Here is a 22929-nt window from a genome sequence, read left to right as displayed (position 1 = left end):
GAAATTGATGGATGGACACTCAGAAACAGCCATGCCCAGGTCAGGATTCGAACCCGGGACCCCTAGCATCATAGCACGATGTGCTAACCTCATCGCTGGCAATTGAGAAGGCGAATGGAATGGCATGGATAAATAACAATAATAAAAACATCATCACAACGATTGTACATAACTGGCAAAAATATAGGCTGCTATGATAAGTGGTGTGTGTACTGTGAACATTTTCGATGCATGCGTTTGTATGATTTAGCAACCTTAAGTAGCCTATCAAGAGTTTTCATTTCTTTTCAGAAATGTTTTCACAATTTACTTTTGTCCTGTTACAGCCATCGATAACCTATGCACATTTTTTTTTCACTTAAGTTTGTGCTGCTTCTTCTCATCCGTCTGCCTGCAAGCACGTTCGTACAAAATCAAACTGCATACTGTTAGGGCTTGACTTCCGTATAATTACGATTTTGGCATGGCTTGTGGGATGCATAAGATTGAAAATGAGTGGTTATTATTTATGGTCTGTAGAAGATGAAATTGCTGTTTTTAAATCGCATGAAATCCTAGGTAACAGTTCCGAATGTTTCATGATTTTTCACAAATTTTATAGGAGTATTAGGAAGTGTTTACAAAACTGGAAATGATTGTGGGAGTAAGTTAGAAACTTGGAGAAACTAATTAGCACAGTTAAAAGTTGCACAAAGTATTAATTACAAGATAAATTATGTTTTGAAATGTATTGTGCACGAGCAGGAATGCCTGCAAAGAGGTGCTAACAAATTATGCCTACCAAACTTAATCTGCTCGTGGAAGTGTATTTTCATATAAATTAGTCCAAGATATGGATAATTATTATTATTACTAACTTGGATTACAGGAGGTTGAGAGAAACAATCCTTTTGTTGGGAAAATGAGGTTCCACAGTTTTGATCAATCCGGCACCTCCTGTTCAGTGACAAATTACTATGAAGATATTTTCGAAACAGAAAAAGGATTTCCGATATCTCTAAGATGCGTTTTAAGTACACGCAAATGCCCACTGTCATTTCCTTCTGCTTTTCGAAAACGTGAAAACACAGATTATGGGCCATTTTGGTAGCTCTATTTTCGGTAACACTTTACTATACCTGAGACAGATTTATTCAAATTTACAGGAGAAAGTACTTACGCAAATCATTTTCTGTAGCGTTGTTGATGTTCGGGAATGTAATTTTGATTCATTTTAATGCGAATGCATGTGGTTTTGTACGAAAATCTATTTCCGACGCGCTATTGCTGCTGCTGCCATTTGCTTCCTGCATGAGAGCACAATACGCTCTCGTATGGTCCGTATATGCTAAATTGAACGAAACGAGTGCTAATGGAACCAAACCTAACAGGCCTAACCTAACCTAGTAGGCATACCTCGTCCCCGTGATGGTTTTTGAGGCTATCGTGAATTTTTGGGCTAACGTCAATGGTTTTTCTGGCTCAAGGAACGATCAACGGTAAGCTATCGCCATGTTGTGTGTGGAAATAAACAAGAACAATAAGTACTCGTAAATGTAAGAAATATACATTACTTTCCTAACAAATTCAATTATTTCACCTAAATAAGTGTTCCGGAATGCAGAATAGTACGTTAGCAATGTAAAAAAGTGCGAAAGAAATGATTCCCAGGTGTCTCAGCGGCGCGATTCACGAACTATTAGTAGTCCGATATGTAGTCTAATATGTAGCCGCGTCAGGCTTGTGGTCAAATTTGTAGTCATTTCCTGAATTTGCGATTCTTGAAACTGTCTACAGCGGTCTACAGGCTACAGTCGACTACATATCGGGCTACAGTTGTAGACAGTTCTTGTAGGACCCTTTTTAACCCTCCTAGAGCGGGCTACAGCGAACTACATTCGTCATATTCTGTGTTTGTGTATGACATCCAACTTCAAAGAAGAAAATAGAGCTACCAAAATGGCCCATAATCTGTGTTTTCACGTTTTCGAAAAGCAGAAGGAAATGACAGTGGGCATTTGCGTGTACTTAAAACACATCTTAGAGATATCGGAAATCCTTTTTCTGTTTCGAAAATATCTTCATAGTAATTTGTCACTGAACAGGAGGTGCCGGATTGATCAAAATTGTGGAACCTCATTTTCCCAACAAAAGGATTGTTTCTCTCAACCTCCTGTAATCCAAGTTAGTAATAATAATAATTATCCATATCTTGCACTAATTTATATGAAAATACACTTCCATGAGCAGATTAAGTTTGGTAGGCATAATTTGTTAGCACCTCTTTGCAGGCATTCCTGCTCGTGCACAATACATTTCAAAACATAATTTATCTTGTAATTAATACTTTGTGCAACTTTTAACTGTGCTAATTAGTTTCTCCAAGCTTCTAACTTACTCCCACAATCATTTCCAGTTTTGTAAACACTTCCTAATACTCCTATAAAATTTGTGAAAAATCATGAAACATTCGGAACTGTTACCTAGGATTTCATGCGATTTAAAAACAGCAATTTCATCATCTACAGACCATAAATAATAACCACTCATTTTGAATCTTATGCATCCCATAAGCCATGCCAAAATCGTAATTATACGGAAGTCAAGCCCCAACAGTATGCAGTTTGATTTTGTACGAACGTGCTTGCAGGCAGACGGATGAGAAGAAGCAGCACAAACTTAAGTGGAAAAAAAATGTGCATAGGTTATCGATGGCTGTAACAGGACAAAAGTAAATAGTGAAAACATTTCTGAAAAGAAATGAAAACTGTTGATAGGCTACTTAAGGTTGCTAAATCATACAAACGCATGCATCGAAAATGTTCACAGTACACACACCACTTATCAAAGCAGCCTATATTTTTGCCAGTTATGTACAATCGTTGTGATGATGTTTTTATTATTGTTATTTATCCATGCCATTCCATTCGCCTTCTCAATTGCCAGCGATGAGGTTAGCACATCGTGCTATGATGCTAGGGGTCCCGGGTTCGAATCCTGACCTGGGCATGGCTGTTTCTGAGTGTCCATCCATCAATTTCATCATATCATCCCTCATTCCCATCTTCGCAAATTAGCCAAAAGTGAAGCAAAATAAAGCAAATCAAATCAACCTAACCATCTCAATTGTTAACATGGGCTTCAATGAAGTCCCATGAGAGCTATTTTTCTTCTTTGTGCAGTGCTCAAGATTTGTGTGAAATATAGTTTTACATAAATTTATTAAGCATTTACTTAATTTATAAATAAAATTCACAGCACAATAATTATGCATTTATTATGAAATAATTTTTATAATGATCATGCATTAATACAAATTGTTGAAACATATGTCATTTAAAAATTAGATGTGGATAAAAATTGTACTTTACAGCAGGTTTTATTTACACATTGTATACTTAGGACATAGTGTAGATAGAGCACATTGTATACTTAGGGCATAGTGTAGATAGAGCACATATTATCTGCTAGAACAAAACAGTACACTGTACTGACACAAACACATGCAAACATTTAGAGTTTGTTGTGACGATTATGTGTTCATTACCATGTGCAAACTATATATATATATTTTATTTTTCTCAGGTTCCAAGTTCATTCTGGTTTCCCTGGGATCCAGACGCAGGAGCATTAATGCAAGGCACGGTATGGGATTTGTGCTTGGGAAGTGTATTGTACATAAACTTCTCAGTTCAAATCCTGTATCAGCCAGCATAAAACATCTTTCGATGCATATAAAATATTAGGTATATCACTATTATAAACAAGAAGCACTATATTTCCTCTATTGGCAACCCCTCAGCACATTCATGTTTAATTATGTAACACTACTTATCTTTTAACGGTTAAAAAATTGTGGTAGCAATTATTGTAAAACAACATAACTTTCAAAATAGTTAATACATGAGAGGAAATATTTTCCTGTAGTTTACGGTTATTACAAGCATAAGAAAACAGTTTTTCTTTGTGACGTTTCAGGAGAACACACGCTCCTTTCATCAGACATTTATTTTTGTTTTGACTAAAGATACAGTTATAACAATGGTTAGTAATTTTTTAAACAATGAGAGGAAATTGCATTAGAACATGATTTTTTAAAAATTAATTTGGTGCACCAAAGCATTCTAGTGTAAATAGGTAAAGAGTTTAGGGTAACAGTTCGTTATATCGGAGACACATTAAAATTGGATATTTTGTGTTTCGCATGGTTCGTACTTACCAATTGCGTATTGTGAAACATAGTTCAAGGTGCCATTATGCTTTTTACACAAAAACAAACACAATTTTTCATATAGAGAGTAGTTTTTATTATTCCTTTTTTTGCTTCTGTAACACACAATATGGTGGGCAGAGGTTGACTACTGTTGTAGGTATGCAGTGTTTCCAACCTTCTTTACTGAAAAATACTTACTATCATGTTCGTCACGTGTGCAAATTGTATATTATGCATGGGTTGCTGACGGATAGACCCACAAACCATTTCTGATAAGGTTAGGTTAGGTTAGGTTAGGCAAGCATAGTTAAAAAAAGGGGGTTTGGAAACTGACAGGGTTACATCATCAAACGTATGTAGCATCCAGTTCACGTAGCGAAAGCAATGGCACTTGTGCGTTGCTGAGATGTTTCTCTTGAAAAATACATGATTTCCCGATCAAATAGATTCCAGGATGAAAGAAAATACCTCGATGAACGTTGTAAGTAGTTTCTTCTGTAAAAACGAAGAAATGTGTCTCCGATATAACGAACTGTTATCGAGGTTAGCAAAGTTTGCTATGATGCCAGGAGTTAAGGGTTCAAATCCTTCCCAGGACATGGATGTTATTGTGAGTGTCCTTTCTTCAATTTAAACATGTCATTCCTCATCCCTATCTTCATGATTAGCCAAAAGTAGCAGAAGACCAATGCAATAAATAAATCAATAAATAGGTTAAAAAAATATGTGAACAGAGCATTTTTATTTTAAATCTATAATCCCATATGGGTCATTCCATATCAATTCAACCAAAAAAAAGAGGTTTGGGAACCAACCATCTCAGATTTTTATGAAACTTGGTACATTCAATCCTTCCATGGTGGTAAGAAACCACATAAAATTTTTCGCCTCTAACTCATCTGGTTTCAGAGTTATGGCCTCTCAAACTTTCAGCCAACTCTCCTTTCCCTTCATTTCCGAAGCCCTCATTCAAACCTGCAGCGCTTTACAAAATAAATTATATCTCGCTCACACATGATTCAATCCTTTTGAAATTTCACAACAATATTAACCAAACAATAGGCATTTCAGAAAAAAATATGACATCACATGATATCAATATTTTAGTAAAAAAAAAAATTAATAAAAAAAATATTAGCGGGATTTTTTTGCCGAAAACATGCCTTGCTAAAATTTCAATTATCATTAAAAGGGAATGAATTAATACCAGCATAAGTATTTTTAAAATTAACCTAGATATGTATTCTAACTTACCCAGCAATAAAAGTTATGGTTATTTTATCCCTTCCATAAATATAATATACTTATGTCTGATATTTGGATGAAATGGCTTGCGGAGTATTAAAATATTTTGGTTAACTCAAAATCAATCAAATAATGTGTTATAAATTAACACAAACTCGAAATTCTACACTTTTGATTATTCTTTGAGTATTGTTGTATTATTATTTCCTTGCTTATTTATAAAATAATTTATCCATATATAAACAACATGTATGTGTTTCAAAAAAAACTTTGTTTGATGTTGTGTTCTTTTGTAAGCAGCAGTCAACATTACCTGAGACAGAATAGCAATGAAGATGATAATAATAATAATTTATATAATTTTATTAATATGAAATCATCATTGAACAATATCAGTTATTATGGTATCACCTCCTGCTTCAACATTTGGTGTTTGATGATTCATTCCCTGGTAAACATAGACTAGTGACACATATTCTGACAGGTCACAACATGCAGTAACTTTTAGTAGGCAGTCTGCATAGCTTCTTCTTGAGTGAAAAATGCAGCTGGACTGACTTAAGTCTTTGTAGTGTGTAATAGTAACTGACAGTGATGTTAGAAGCTTCTTGATCCTAAATGAGACTTTGTCTATTGGTTACAGGAAAATGGAAGAAAGGAAGTGTAGTGTTGGACAGTTACTTCTGACAGAGTGCCACAAGTTGAGTTATGTTTCCAGAAAAGGCATTGAAAATGTTGCAGATCTCAGCGAGGACAGCAGGGTTCTGTTAAACTCTAGGACAGAAGCTGATGAGGTTTTACGGACTATATGTTTGCACCATAAAAGTGTTTTTCTAGAAAAATTTGAATTTCTTCAAAAAGTGTGTTGTGATCCCCGTAGAAAGCACAAGAAACCTGTTACAAAATCCCTACGTGTGGTGACTGTACACCAATTTAAAAACCTATTTAGAAGAGGAATTAAAGTGAAACCAGGGCAAAAACTATGTTGTAATTGTAGAGCCGCTTTATTTAAAGATGATGTAGTGAGTGTTGATGAAAGTGCTGATAGCCCAAGAGACACAGAGGATGTTGATGTATGCGCAGAAGAAGTCACTGGATTAGAGAAGAAGGAAACAATCGAAAAGCTGAATTCATCTTTAGTTGGGGTAGGTTGCTCACCAATAAAACTCCATGCTTTAGGTGAACATAGGAAGGCATCTTACGGAAGGCAAAAACTTGAAAATTTTGAGAAAAATGTTCGGAGCAAAATTCAAAATGTATTAGAGGTTGAAATTCCAACAGAAGAAAAGAAAAAAACAAACCTTGAAAAAAAAAGCAGCTGATATGGACAAGCTTGTAGATATTATGAAGAACAGTATGAAATATGTTTCAAGGAAAAAGCAAATTCAACTACTAACCATTCCTGCCTCACTGACATGGACCCAAAAAGAAATGCAGGAGACATTCGGTGTATCCAATTATGCTGTTCGTAAAGCTCAGCAACTGGTTAAAGAACAGGGTTTCTTGGCTGAACCAGCTCCCAGGCATGGGAAAAACTTGAGACCTGAAGTTATAGATTTCGTGAAGAACTATTATGAAAGTGATGAACAATCCAGAGTTATGTCTGGAATGAAAGATGTAGTTAGCATAGGAAAAAAAGAATACAAGAGAAAGCGATTGATTATGGCCAACCTTCGTGAATTGTATTCAAGTTTCAAGCATGAATATGCCAGTGTTAAAGTGGGGTTTTCTAAGTTTTGTGCTTTACGACCAAAGTGGTGTGTTTTAGCAGGTGCCAGTGGGACCCACTCAGTGTGTGTGTGCACAATTCACCAAAATGTCATACTTCTCCTCCATGCTGCCCAAATTCAAGAAAACTATAAGGATGTTATGAAATTTTTGTTGTGCGAAAAAGCTAAAAGGGAATGCATGCTCCGACACTGCAGTGAATGTCCTCCGAAAGAAAATCTATCATGCTACTTACAGTCAAAGTTTGAAGACTATGAAGAAAGTGATACAATTCAATTTTCTCAGTGGGTTTCAACTGACAGAACACAGATGTTGAAATGTTCATCAAAGCTTGATGATTTTCTGGATGACTTAACTAACAAGATTGAAAAATTAATTCCACATTCTTTCATAGCAAAGTCACAGTCTTCATTCCTTAAGAGTCTTAAAGAAAATACACCAATAGATACAGCAGTAATTATGATGGATTTTAGTGAGAATTATTCTTTTACAATCCAAGATGAGGCCCAAGGTTACCACTGGACTTCTGAGTCATGTACTGTACATCCTGTTGTAGTCTACTGTAAGAACTCTGTTGGGGAAAAGATTGTTTCATCACACTGCATCATATCTGATGACCTAAAGCATGATGTGAACATGGTTTACAAAATTCAAGGAATAGTCGTGAGATTTCTGAAAGAAAATTTTTCACATGTCAAGAAAATACACTATTTTAGTGACGGGAGTGCTGCTCAATACAAAAACAAATATAACTTTCTCAACTTGTGTCTGCATGAAGAGGAGTTCCAGCTAGAGGCACAATGGTCATTTTTTGCAACAAGCCATGGGAAATCAGAATGTGATGGGATTGGCGGAACAGCAAAACGCTTGGCACGAAAAGAGAGTTTACAGAGACAGATCACAACAACAGGAGATTTTTACAATTTCTGTGTGGAAAAAATTACAAATATTGCATTTCACTTTATAGAGAAAGATGAAGTTGATTCAACCCGTTTGACACTTCAAAACCGGTTTACAGATGTGCAAACAGTTCCAGGCACTAGAAGTTTTCACAATTTCAGACCTCTGGATTCTACAGGCACCATTGTGGCTAGAAGAATCAGTCAAGATGAGACACCATCTCTCACGTACAGTCTGAAAAACCACCAATCTTTTATTGTAACCGTAGATGAACTCTTTCCTGGATGTTACATTGCTTGTAAGTATGATCAGTTGTGGTATTTTGGAATGGTATCTCAAGTGGATGAAGATCAAGGAGATGTTGTTGTAAAGTTTCTTCACCCCCATGCTCCTTCCCCATCATTCTATTGGCCAAAACATGAAGATACATGTGCAGTACCAATTCCCCATGTGCTGGCTGTTGTTGATCCACCAGAAACAACATCTGGAAGGACATACCACTTCTCAGACATCTGCATGATGTCAGTGCAGGAAAGAATCATACATTTGGATGGCAAAAGGTTCTAAGTTCAATGGACAACAAGATAATCCAACATTGTGTCACAAAGTAAATTTTTGTATAAGTTGCATGCACATATATGGAAAGGTAAAAAATATATATATAGGCAATATATGGAATATTCTGTAATTCTTAAACCTGTGTTTTGATCAATCACATTTAAATATCTGTATGGATAAATCATCAAACACCAAATGTTGAAGCAGGAGGTGATACCATAATAACTGATATTGTTCAATGATGATTTCATATTAATAAAATTATATAAATTATTATTATCATCATCTTCATTGCTATTCTGTCTCAGGTAATGTTGACTGCTGCTTACAAAAGAACACAACATCAAACAAAGTTTTTTTTGAAACACATACATGTTGTTTATATATGGATAAATTATTTTATAAATAAGCAAGGAAATAATAATACAACAATACTCAAAGAATAATCAAAAGTGTAGAATTTCGAGTTTGTGTTAATTTATAACACATTATTTGATTGATTTTGAGTTAACCAAAATATTTTAATACTCCGCAAGCCATTTCATCCAAATATCAGACATAAGTATATTATATTTATGGAAGGGATAAAATAACCATAACTTTTATTGCTGGGTAAGTTAGAATACATATCTAGGTTAATTTTAAAAATACTTATGCTGGTATTAATTCATTCCCTTTTAATGATAATTGAAATTTTAGCAAGGCATGTTTTCGGCAAAAAAATCCCACTAATATTTTTTTTATTAATTTTTTTTTTTTACTAAAATATTGATATCATGTGATGTCATATTTTTTTCTGAAATGCCTATTGTTTGGTTAATATTGTTGTGAAATTTCAAAAGGATTGAATCATGTGTGAGCGAGATATAATTTATTTTGTAAAGCGCTGCAGGTTTGAATGAGGGCTTCGGAAATGAAGGGAAAGGAGAGTTGGCTGAAAGTTTGAGAGGCCATAACTCTGAAACCAGATGAGTTAGAGGCGAAAAATTTTATGTGGTTTCTTACCACCATGGAAGGATTGAATGTACCAAATTTCATAAAAATCTGAGATGGTGGGTTCCCTGGCCTCGTTGAACTGACGTGGAATGACCCATATAGTTGGTTCTTTCATTATTGTGTGATTTTAGGTATGACTTGAGATGACCGGACCCCTCTCCGATTTTCTTCATATTTGACATACTCACTAATTGAGGCCTCGTAAACACGAATCTGAAGTTAAAATTTGTCGGTCACGTCTAGAAATTGCGAACCATTGACGCTAGCCTCACGAACCATTGGCACGTGAATAGGTTAGTTTCGGTTAGGTTAGGCAAACATAGTTAAAATTTGGTGTCGTGGTAGTATCAGGATCTAGAAATTGGAAATAATTGCGAACCATTGGCACGTGGTTAGGTTAGTTCTGTTAGGTTAGGCAAACATAGTTAAAATTTGATGTCGTGGTAGTATCAGGCATATATATATATTTGTTTGTGAAAAAAAAAAATTCTCGAAAATCGACAGTTTCCATTCCGAAAACTAACACCTTATTTTCGCTTATTTTGCAATTTCTAGACATTTCCGACAAATTTTAACTTCAGATTTGTGATTAGGAGGCCTCAATTAGTGAGTATGCCAAATGTGAAGAAAATCGGAGAGGGGTCCGGTCATCTCAAGTCGTTCCATGATTTCTAATCCAAATTGTTACAAATGTCAACATTTCTTTTTTGTTATCAACAGGAATGCAAGGTATATTCTGGAGTGTATCAAATTGTGATGTGTGTAACTTTTAAGAATTTCTTGAAATTCTCATTGAATTAAATTTCTGTAAATTTGAGGTGTAAGCAAATGTGATGTGAGTGGTTGTCTTATACATAGATATTACATGAGCAGCTAACAGCAGCTTGGTGTTACATGCTAAAAACACCAAACCTACTAGCATATGCATCTGATAGCAAAAACAAACATCTGAAAAGGTTAGGGTGGTTATGTTTGATTTATTTCTGATCTCAGATGCAGGTGTGAGTAGGTTAGGTATGTCACGGTTTGGTGCTTTTACCATACTCCAAGTTGCTGTCACTAGCTGCTTATAGATAATGCAAATGTATGTTGTTGTTTTTTTGCCAGGTGATTGCAGTACTAGTCTATCTTCTTGGCAACAAACAATGAATGACTGTCTGCTGAGAATTCCATACAGTATAACATGGGACATGAAAATCGTCCTTAAAGAAAAAAGAAGTAACATGTAGGCCTATCTTTTATGTTTCCGTAGTATGTGCATTCAGTCAGAAATCAAATTCATATGTACAAATGTAGCATGTAACATGACAATATTTTATTCATCAATTAAAAGTTTGGCCAAGTTCAAGGCATGAACAATTTTTGAGCACAAAAACATTCAAAAGTTTGTTCTAATAATTAGTGACATTTGTAATCCGTGAACCTTGAACTTAATTTTCGCTAGTGATTCCAATTGTTCAGATTCTACTTTACTAGGTTCGATACTCAGTGGAGGTATATAGTGGCCCGATTAGCTGGGAATTTCTATTTACAACTGTTATCAATTGTACTCTACTTGGAAATCTACTGAAACTGAATGGTTTTCTACCAAACACCTACAGTAGATCTAATGTACAGGAATGAGAAAAAATAATAGGCAAATAGTTCATATCTTTTCATTTTTTTCATTCCACATCATATGTTGCTTTAAAGAATGGAATTCTGTTGAAGTGAAGCACATATTGTCTTCCACTTTTTTTACATTTTCATTTAAATTTCACATTGTGTAGAACAGACCAAATAAAAACTGTTATGGACAACTCGCCTACCATTTCTTTAACATATTGGCTGTAAATATAAATTGTCATTCCTCATGATAAACAATTTGTTTTCATATCTGCTTGAAAATCTACACACAGTAGATCTTTCAAAACACCTGTTGATGTACTGAAAACAGTACAGAAGAGACACTAAAAGTGTAAATCATTTCTTTAGTATTATTTTTAATGTGTATGTAATGTGCTTAGCATAAGATGATGGCTGCTCAGCAGGGCTATTTGTGCATAAAGTTGAGTAAAGAGAAACAGTTCGTACGAAACTTGCAACGTTAATCTTAATGGGTTTGAACAGGTTAAGAAAACGTAGACGTTCCTGCTACGAACGACTAACTTAAGAAAATGTAATGCCAAACAACTAAAAATTTGACATTTGTAAAAAGAAGAAAATTGAGTTTTCACGAGATACTCAATGGGTGGATAATTTAATGGTTTCTTACTCCCTGCATTATAGATAATAATGGCAAAGCATGAAAAATCAGCTGCCCGATCCTGTGGCCGAGTGGTTAGCACATCGCGCTGCGATGCCAAGGGTCCCGGGTTCGAATCCCGGTCGGGCTTGGTTGTTTGTGAATGTCCATTCATCTATTTCATCACTCATCCCATCTTCGCAAATTAGCCAAGAGGCACAAAACGCGAAGTAAAATAAACTGGTACTACTTTACTATACCGGAGACACCTATCAATGTTTTATTTCGCAATTTTTTACATTGCTAACGTACTATTCTGCATTGCGGAACATTTCTTTAGGTGAAATAATGAATTTCTAACGAAAATAATGTCTATTTCTTACAATAACGAGTACTTACTGTTGTTCCTTATTTCCCACAAACTTTCACGGGCAGCCCCAAAAATTCACGATAGCCTCACGAACCATCACGGGGACGAGGTATGCCTACTAGGTTAGGTTAGGCCTGTTAGGTTAGGTTCCATTAGCACTCCTTTCGTTCAATTTAGCATATACGGAAAATACGAGAGCGTATTGTGCTCTCGTGCAGAAAGCAAATGGCGGCAGCAGCAATAGCGCGTCGGAAATAGATTTTCGTAGAAAACCACATGCTTTCGCATTAAAATGGATCACAACTACATTCCCGAACATCAACAACGCTACAGAAAATGATTTGCGTAAGTACTTTCTCGTGTAAATTTGAAGAACTCCGTCTCCGGTATAGTAAAGTGTTACCAATAAACTAAATCAATCAATCATGAAAAATCAGCTGCCTTTACATTTTGCATCATTCAATTGCAACACATAAGAAAAATAGTATTCCTTAGTTCTGCCGCATATGTTTCAACAGTGACATACAGTAGAAGGTAAGGTAAAACATAGCATCTGTTATTAAATTTCGTGTATTTACACACAATTGCTTTAATTCAACGAGTATTTTCACTTTATACAAATTACTTTGCGGTTACGCGTACATTACGATTACTTCGCAGTTTTAACAAACTAAACTAGTTTTTTGTGCATTCTGCGTAAACAAACAACTCTCGGAATCTCGAAGTACGTCATGCATCGATAGTGTCAAGGAAATAGCACAACAATCGATTAAAATATCGATTATTTCCATAGATATTGCTTAGTTTCGCCAAGTTCACCACTTTCCTTGTAGCCGTGCGCTGTAGACAAAGATGTAGTCGATTCTTAGTAGACGGTTTCGTGAATCGCACTTTACTACATCTTTTACTACTAAGAACTACTACTTCGTTGTAGACTCGATTTTGTAGTCATTTTCGTGAATCGCCCTGCAGGTATAGTAAAGTAGTACCCTATTGGTAAAAGTGCGAAAGAAATGATTCCCAGGTGTCTCACGTATAGTAAAGTAGTACCCTATTTTCGTCTTTGAAGTTGGATGTCATACACATACACAGAATATGACAAATGTAGTTCGCTGTAGCCCGCTCTAGGAGGGTTAAAAAGGGTCCTACAAGAACTGTCTACAACTGTAGCCCGATATGTAGTCGACTGTAGCGTGTAGACCGCTGTAGACAGTTTCAAGAATCGCAAATTCAGGAAATGACTACAAATTTGACCACAAGCCTGACGCGGCTACATATTAGACTACATATCGGACTACTAACAGTTCGTGAATCGCGCCGCTGATCTCTACTTTGGATACGGGCTATTAACAATAACAGGCTTATAGAACATTCTCCGTCTTGTCTAGATAATTATCTCTCTCAAATTATCACCATATTATTCAATCTGAAGGGGGCTTGAGTCTGTTCCGCAACACTCCACCCTTACCGGGCCGCTTCTGGCAGGAAAAACCCAAATAAACAACTAAATAGGCTCGTTAGTCCTGGGTTCCCATCCCGTTCCTCACCAGAGCGCTCGGAACCAAAGAATCAATCACAGGCAAGAACTTACTGAAATTAATGTTGCAGGGTGATTGCTGAAAACTCGCAGAAATGGGCTTTATACATTTATTTACAATTTAACAAAACAAGGCTCGGATTCTTCCAATATTTCTCTAAGTTACATTATTTACATTCCTCTAACGTGAGCCCCACGGCAGAACTGCCAAGTGGAAAGCTGAACATCGGCAGAACTGCCTCGGGATGCTTTTTCTCAAGGGAGGCCACTGGAGCCCGAAGATCGCTCTCCCTTCAGCTATCCAGTTCAAAAACACACTCACTCTGTCCTCTGACACAGGCCATATTTATACTTCCTTCCGCGTCGCATGGGGGAGGGCTGAAAGTTCAAACCTTATTGGCTCTTATGAGCTACACAGAACCATGGAAGAAACCCAAGCATACAAATTCATACACAATCACAAAAAAGAAAAAAAAAACAAATACTGTTTGTAACAAGTCCCCTGATTCCCACCTTGGATACGAGCTGTTACCAATAACAGGGTTATAGAATATTCTCCGTCTTGCCTCGATAATTATTTCTCTCCTTAAATTAACGTAACATTATTTTATTTGACACCACAAGAAACAAAAAAATCTCATTTTATCTATTGTAAACCGAAAACTTTCGGGGGGGCTCGAGCCCCCTAAGCCCCCCTTCGATAAGTGCCTGGGAAGCAGTCACGTTTATTACACCCTTATATTTACACACAATATTAAAAAGTTCTGCTTTTAGATCACGCACAATGCCTTTTTCACAAAAATGGGCAATCCCGCATTTTTTATATCAATCTAGCTGTGATATTTTAGATTTCTTCCGTTAGTTTTCTGATAATAGTTTTCACAGCTTTCCATAGTATTTAGACATGATTTCAGTTGACAAGAACAAAGTAATCTTATTTCAAAACATAGAGCATAAAGAAATCCAACGCGCTTAAGTTAAAACTACCTTACATTGGAAGCCTGGAGAGGACAAAACAGGGGTTCCTTCGTAACACGATTTCTTGAAAACCATTTTACACATTTGAATCAACTTTGTGATAAATTTATTAGAAAGGATGAATATTAACAGTAAAAGTTGTAACTTTTTCCCTTCTACTATATTTTAGAAGATATTCGTTGTCAAATATCTCAATTTTTGCATAAGGAACCAGCCCTTTCCGTTGCGAGCGTTTCGATGATGACGTAATACATCCTCGGACAACTGCGCATACGATCTGCGCCGCCGAACGAGCACCTGCGAGCAACCCCTGAATTGTAAGTACGAAAGAAAGTACTATTAGCGAACATATATTATTTTAACGTCGAAACGGATAAACGCTTGAACAATATAGCCTTGCAAAAATAATCGATACGAATTGTAAATCGTGCTTAATGATGTATTTTATGACCAAACTGATGTCATTGTAATGTAAATTTGTTGAACTTAATGTAAAGCTAAAACTTCGATAGCGTCCCAACACCTCTCACTCGTTTATTTCGTCATTTTTAACATTCGTACTTACCTATTCTGCATTGCGAAATATACTTCAAGGTGCTATTTTGCTTTATTCAGGAAAGAAGTTCAATTTTTCACATAAAGAGTAATTATTAAACCATTGACGTTACCCCCCAAAACCATCCACGGGTAGCCCCACAAACCATCACGGGGACGAGGTATGCCTACGAGGTTAGGTTAGGTTCCACTAGCACTCCTTTCGTTCAATTTAACATATACGGACAATATCGGTTTTTCTCGATTAAAGAAAATACCAACATGAACTTCTAAATGCTACAGAAACTCATGTTGGTAAGTAGTTTCTTGTGTAAAAATGATGAAATCCGTTGGGACACTATCCAAGTTTTACCAATGTAAACGGTAAAATTTTCGTATCCCCAAAACGTATTTCTTCAATTTTACAGGAGAAAGTACTTACCGAAATGGGTTTATTTATACTTTAGGAAGGTCTTGGAAGTTTGTTTTCACCTCGTTGAAATTTTTTTGCCGGTAAATCATGTAATTTTCGACATTAATGTCACTCCAATGCACGAAAGCTGTTCCCTTGATGTCCGTCTACTACGTGAACCAAATATTTGCGAGCGTTTCATGACGTAACAACCGGTCAGTGTTTCCAAATACGCGGTTTTGTAACTGTGTAACAGTTCTAGAACGTAAATAAACGTGAGTTACTGTTCATCATTTCTGATTACGAACTTGCGACAACATGACGTGCACAGGATCAGTGGCGTGCTCAATGTGAGGTTGATGGGGGCTATAACCCCCCCCTTTTCGCCCAGTATCTCTAAGGCTATTTATGAATGGTTCGTGGGCTATTTATGTATGGTTCGTGGGGCTATCCGTGAATGGTTCGTGTGGCTATCTGTGAATGGTTCATGGGGCTATCCGTGAATGGTTCGTGGGGCTATCCATGAATGGTTCGTGGGGCTATCCGTGAATCGTTTGTGGGGCTATCCGTGAATGGTTCGTGGGGCTATCCGTGAATCGTTCGTGGGGCTATCCGTGAATGGTTCGTGGGGCTATCCGTGAATGGTTCGTGGGGCTATCCGTGAATCGTTCGTGGGGCTAGCGCCACTGGTTCGTGGGGCTATCCGAGAATGGTGTGTGGGGCTACGAATATTTTTTTCGAAACCAATTTTTAACTATTGAAACCTTTGCATGGCCCTACTAACCTATCCACGCGCCAATGGTTCGTGGGGCTAGCGCCAATGGTTCATGGGGCTATCTTTTTCACTATTGAAACCTTTGCGTGGCCCTACTAACCTATCCACGCACCAATGGTTCGTGGGGCTATCTTTTTCACTATTGAAACCTTTGCGTGGCCCTACTAACCTATCCACGCGCCAATGGTTGGTGGGGCTAGCGCCAATGATTCGCAATTATTTCCAATTTCACACTTTGCACATTCCTTTCCTCTCTTCACCACCCCGTGTGCAACCAAAAACTCCACCGGATCCTCAACACCCGGCACCAATTTCACAACACACCCACCACACGACACCTATAACTTCCGAGTTTCGTCAATTTTTGACATTCGTACTTACGTATTCTCCATACTAGTACCTAGATATTTTGCTATGAAGAAGGTCGCAACACTGCATAACCACTGATCATGGACTACGCTAGTCAAGATTTCTCCGCCATATCGCGTGTAACGCAAGCAAAAGCGAAGAAAATAAAAATACTCCATATTTCGAAAATTGAGATTATTTGCCTGCAAAAAACGAAACGCGAAATAGAAGAATCCTTACGAATGCAGAATATGTAAGTATCAATGTGAAAAATACGAAAATAAGGGAATTAGAGACGTTTGGTGGTTACCGAAATTTTAATATATCGGATAACGCCCGGACATCTTTAACTCATTTATTTCCTTAATTTTGCAACTGGTACTTACCTTTTCTGCATTGCGGAATATTCTTTAAGGTGAAGTTATGCCTTTTTCCATAAAATAGTGTCAACTTTTCATATTACGAGTGATTATTTGTATTCCTTGTTACGCTTTGGTTTACAGACAATATGGCATGCACTCGTCATGGATCATCGCGCCATGCTTGTGTTTTGTCTTTTTGGAGTGGGTATGCAGTGTTTCAACCTTCTTAACCGAAAAATACCTACTTTCGTGTTCATTATGTGATCACAAACCATTGACGGATAGCCCCAAAAAACCATTGCCGGATAGCCCCAAAAACCATTTCTGGAAAGAAAGAAAACAAAATTCTCGTAAAAAAAATGCACGTTTGGAAACACTGATGAGACCGTGTGACTTTCGACGCTCTCGCCATCTGCACGCACACAATGGAAACAATGGCATAATATGGCAGGCAATGCAAGTTTCTTACGTAAAAAGTGATTAATTCTTGTCCGGCAGCATTCAAATACAAAGTTTTTAGTTCCCCTTGAAAGAAAATACCTCCAAGAACGTCCAGAATGCTAAAGAAACTCATTTCAGTAAGTACTTTCTCCTGTAAATTTGAAGAAATCCGTCTGGGCGATATCACATATTTACCTTTTTTAAAAAAGAAAAGTGTTTTTGTAACTGAAGAAAGTACGTTTCCGCAATGGTTTGTGGGGCTATGTGTCAATGGTTCGTGGGGCTATGCATATTTTTTTCGAAACCAATTTTTAAGTATTGTAACCTATACGTGACCCTACCTAACCTAACCTTATGGGAAATGGTTCGTTGGGTTGAATTTCCGCTATGAAACATTCCCGCATCACACAAAACACCTTCCAGATGTTAGACAATGCTACAGGAACTTATTACCGTAAGTAGTTTCTTCTGTAAAAATGAAGAAATCTGTCCTGGGAATATCAGATTAGTACCAATTTGGCCTTCCAATCACGAATCTGTTGTTAACATGCTGTGGCCGCATGTAAAAATTCACGGGTAGCCCCACAAACCATTGACGGATAGCCCTACAAACCATTTCCAGCAAGGTTAGGTTAGGTTCGGATGGTACTACTTTCATATAGGTGAAAGGCCTATAAATCATTTAGTTCACACTTTTTTACATTGCTAACGTACTATTCTGCATTGCGGAACATGTCTTTAGGTGTAATAATGCATTTCTAACGAAAATAATGTCTATTTCTTAGATTTACGAGTACTTACTGTTCTTCATTATTTCGATTTTGTAACACACATTATGGTGATAGCGTACTGGTTCATCGTGCGTTGTGCGAGTGTTTTGTCGATTTCTGCAGTGTTGCAACCTTGTTCACCGAAAAATACCTACTTTCGACCCCCGGATTTGAAATTATGCTAATACCTTGCAAACCATTGATGTTAACTCCACAAACCGTTTCCCGTAAGGTAATGTTCGATTAGGTTAGGCAAGCATAGCTTAAAAAATTTTAAAAAAAAATACTCGACACGTCATGTTATAGTGAAAACTTGGCGAGGTTTGAAACACTTACTGGGGGTTTCATCATGTAATACACGGAACATCGTGCTCACGTGCAGAAAGCAAATGGCAGCAGCAGCAATAACGTGTTGGAAGGATATTTTCACAGATAAACACATGATTTCGCATTAAAATGGATCAAGACTATTTTCCCGAACCTCAACAATGCTAAAGAAAATGATTTGCGTAAGTACTTTCTTATGTAAAAAGTAAGAAATTCCGTTTCCACTATATGAAAGTGTTACCGTTCGGTTACGTTAGGTAAGCATAGTTAAAATTTAGTTCGTAAAATGTGAAAGCTTTTTTTTTTTTTTAAGAAAAAAAAACAACAACTTTCATCAGCTTTTTTCACGATTTCCAGACGTGTCCGCGGCATTTTAACAACAGATTCGTGATTCGAAGGCCAAATTTAGTTAGGGCCAGTTTTTCAATGTCCTGTTAATCTTTCTGTTAACTAACTGCCAGTTGGAGATAACAGCCAGTCTTAACCAGCACCGGGTTTTTCAATATGAAAGTAACTGCCAGTTAACTAAACCATGGTACGTTCTCCGAAACAGTGTGTTGGCAGTTCTGAAGCACGGAAATTACAGGAAATCGATCTGCGCACCATCTGTTAGTATAGTTGCAAACCGTGTCGACTGGCACACAGCCTGGCGTTTAGATATAGAACTACAAGCACGCCACGCTCGAAAGCACGCTATTGCATTGTGAAACGATAGGAACAATGGCTGTGCATCCATTTTGTAAGCTTTCGAAATAAATTAACGAAAGACAGCACTACAAATTTGGTTTTCTTCTAATAAAGGCCAATTCGACGTGGGGGAAATGATGTTATGAGGCGCAAGCGCAGATACTTTCTTGTAGAAGAAGCGTGAAGAACTCGAAAGTCGAGACATTAATAATAACGGTTTGTTGATATAAACACTATTATTATTATTAATATGTAAATATTGTACATTTGACTGCATGCTTTGTATCTCTCTATGTATGTTGTTGAGCGAAAAAACATGATGTTAATAGTAAGCATGCTTTCTAAACTTCTAAAAATATGAAGGTACGAGTAAAAATAATTTTAAAATTTACTCTAATATTAATCCGAGAAGATCATTAAAAAATAAAGCGTGAATTAAATACAACACACGTAATAAATAATTGACAAGAAAAAAAAATACCCGTGACCAGGACTCGAACTCGTATTACAAAACACAACACTCTCCGAAAAGTGTTACCGCTAACCACTACACCAAATTACAGATTGGAGATTGTCCCGCCTAGTAGACCGGATATCGTGACCACAAATTCTCTAACACAACATTACCAAATGAATTCTAGCAACTATGCTGCTTAATTTCCATATTTGCATGGATGTTGGTAAGCTCTGCCAAACAAAACGAGTCTTTTTCTGTACCAATTTAAAAGTTTTATTAATCATATCTTGTTTAATCTGACAGTGAATTTGCGAGTGTGGAACTTCGATAGCTGCACGAGTCATCCATGTTGCCTCGTAACTTGCAGTTACGCTGGTAACTGCAAGAAGAAGCACCAGTAAAGATAATCGCCACCAGAGTTCCAGTTACGAGCTAACTGTACATTGAAAAACAGAAATTTTCACTAACTTCCAGTTACGTGCTAACATGAACCTTAACTGAACATTGAAAAAACGGCCCTAAGTATACCAAATATTAATGAAATTAGAGACATTCTGTATATTCTACATTTGCTCTGAAATTTATTTGAATTTTTGTTATTGGGGAATATATTTCAAAACCGTACGGATATGGGATTCATTCGAGAAGATTCAACCCCTATTGTATCCTTGGGGTAATGCAACTATACAGGGTGTACCAAAAGTCCCATTACCCCCCTCCTCCCTTTCCCTTTGAATTGTAGACAAACCTGCAAAATGTTATTTAAACAACATGCGTATGATGAGAGGATGGTATACCATTAAATCAGACAAATTACCACTATTTACTCCAGAAAAGCTGTGTGCCCACCATTTTCATGGCACAGTGTTATTTGCCTCCAAGTGCGTTGTGAAATCCTTCGTAACATGTTTGGCGTAAGGGAAGCAAACGTGCTGCGATACTTCAGATACGGAGTTATTTAATAGTCCTAAAACAAAACTTAAATATTTTGACCAATGTTCATGATTTTTACTTATGTACATTCTTAATAATCTAATTAACTCCTTGTTGTATCGTTCAATAGGATTGGCAAACTGAGAATGAACTGAAGTTGTGATATGCCTTATTTTAAATTCTTCCACAAAAGTTTTCCATTCTTGTGACTTAAATTGCGAACCATTATCAGACAGTAGACTATTACATACAGGATAATGATAAAAATATTACAGTTTAAATTTATTAATTACTTCTCTAGATGTTGCTTTCCTTAAAGGATAAGCCATAAGAGACTTAGACATTACATCTATTACAGTCAATATAAATGTGTAACCTTGAGATTTCGGAAGTGGTCCTATCAAATCAACTGTAATCAAGTAATGTAGACTGGTAGAATAAATGTGTAAATCATCCTTTTCATTTTTCAAAACAGCTTATTAGTTCTGGCGCAAGTTAAACAATTATTCAAATACTGTTTAGTACTGAAGTTCATCTTTGGCCAATAATATAATTTCTTACATTTACTGAAAACCTTTCTATATCCAAAATGTCCTTGCAAATCATGCAGTTTATGTAAGATTTTCGGTATTAATGAAACTGGCACAACTAATCTCCAATTATCTTCAGAAACACATTTTAAAAATAAAATGCTATCTTGGAAAGCATACTGAGTCTTACAAGACTTGGAAAGATTTCCGTTCTCAATCTTCTGAATTAAAGCACTACAATATGCGTCACGATGTTGAGACTCCTTCCAGAATTCCAAAGTATCTTCTTCAATAATATCCCATTTTAAGTTATTAATAAACAACTCTGATAAAGAAATATTTCCTGTAGTAGTATCTGGATATTGACTTAATGTGTCAGCGGCTTGATTGTTTACTCCCGAAACATCTATTTAAACGTGGATTTAAAGTTCTTGCTGACCCCAGCCAAGAAAGAAATTTGTGATCTGTGAACAAATTAATTTTAGTTCCGGCTACATAAATATAAAATTTCTCAAAAGCAAAAATAATTGCTAAACATTCAATTTCATGTGTACTGTAAGATAACTCATTACCACGAAGAACTCTACTTGCATATTGAATAATCCTGGGATTATCTTCTGCTGTCTCTCCATTTTGCTATAAAACACCTCCAATACCTTTCTTTGAACCATCTACATTTATGTTAAAATGTTTAGAAAAATTAGGCTTTGCTAAAGCTTCTGGAGATATAACCAAATCACGTAACCTTTCAAGAGCTTCTACATGCACTTCCTTCCATGTCCAGAGAATATTCGACTTTAGAAGTTCATAAAGTGGATGGGCAACTTCTGCAAATTTATTCACGAATTTTCTTCTCCAGTTAACTAAACCCAAGAATTTTCGAAGTGACCTTTTGTTATTTGGTGTTGGAAAATTTATTATAGCAGAATTCTTGCTACTATCTACCTTAATTTCATTTCCAGAAACAATATGTCCAAGAAAAGCAATTTCTTTAGAAGCAAATTTGCACTTTGAAAACTTGATGGACATATTAACATCTTTCAATTTTTCCAGAACAGCTTCCAGGTGTGTTAGATGCTCCTGCAAAGTGACCTTTTGTTATTTGGTATTGGAAAATTTATTATAGCAGAATTCTTGCTACTATCTACCTTAATTTCATTTCCAGAAACAATATGTCCAAGAAAAGCAATTTCTTTAGAAGCAAATTTGCACTTTGAAAACTTGATGGACATATTAACATCTTTCAATTTTTTCCAGAACAGCTTCCAGGTGTGTTAAATGCTCCTGCCAAGTTTTACTAAAGATCAAGAGATCGTCTAAATAGCAAACAACAAAGTTGTTGAATTCTCTTGTGAAAATTTTGTTCATCCTGTCTTGAAAAATGGACACAGCAGATCGTATGCTGAAGGGAAGATATCGAAATAAATACTGTCTACCACGATATGAGAAAGCAGTATAAAGATGTGATTCTGGAGTTAATGGGATCTGGAAATAGCCACACGATAAATCAATAGAAGAGAAATATTTTGATCCCAAAAATCGTTGTAACATTTCATGAATTGTTTCAACTCTAACTTGAGGACTGATCATGCTTATTGAAATTTCTAAAATCCACTACTGGTCTC

The 22929-nt window shown here is 36.4% G+C and overlaps 1 protein-coding gene across 5 annotated transcripts in view; it reads left to right on the top strand.

Moving 5' to 3' along the window:
* Positions 1–22929, top strand: part of LOC145997193 (uncharacterized) — an 87741-nt gene that overhangs the window by 5304 nt on the left and 59508 nt on the right. The window contains exon 1 of one of the 5 annotated variants that reach the window (XM_083133921.1): positions 12530–12558. The exons of the other annotated variants lie outside the window; for them this stretch is intronic. The gene's annotated coding sequence lies outside the window, so the exon portion shown is untranslated. Of the gene's footprint in view, positions 1–12529; positions 12559–22929 lie in introns of those variants that run through there. 5 annotated transcript variants of the gene reach the window in all.

The sequence above is a fragment of the Lepisma saccharinum genome, chromosome 13 (genome assembly GCF_977018435.1).
Source record: "Lepisma saccharinum chromosome 13, izLepSacc3.1, whole genome shotgun sequence".
NCBI lineage: Eukaryota > Metazoa > Arthropoda > Insecta > Zygentoma > Lepismatidae > Lepisma > Lepisma saccharinum.
Note: the sequence above shows the minus strand (reverse complement) of the source record. Positions and strands in the feature narration are given on the sequence as shown.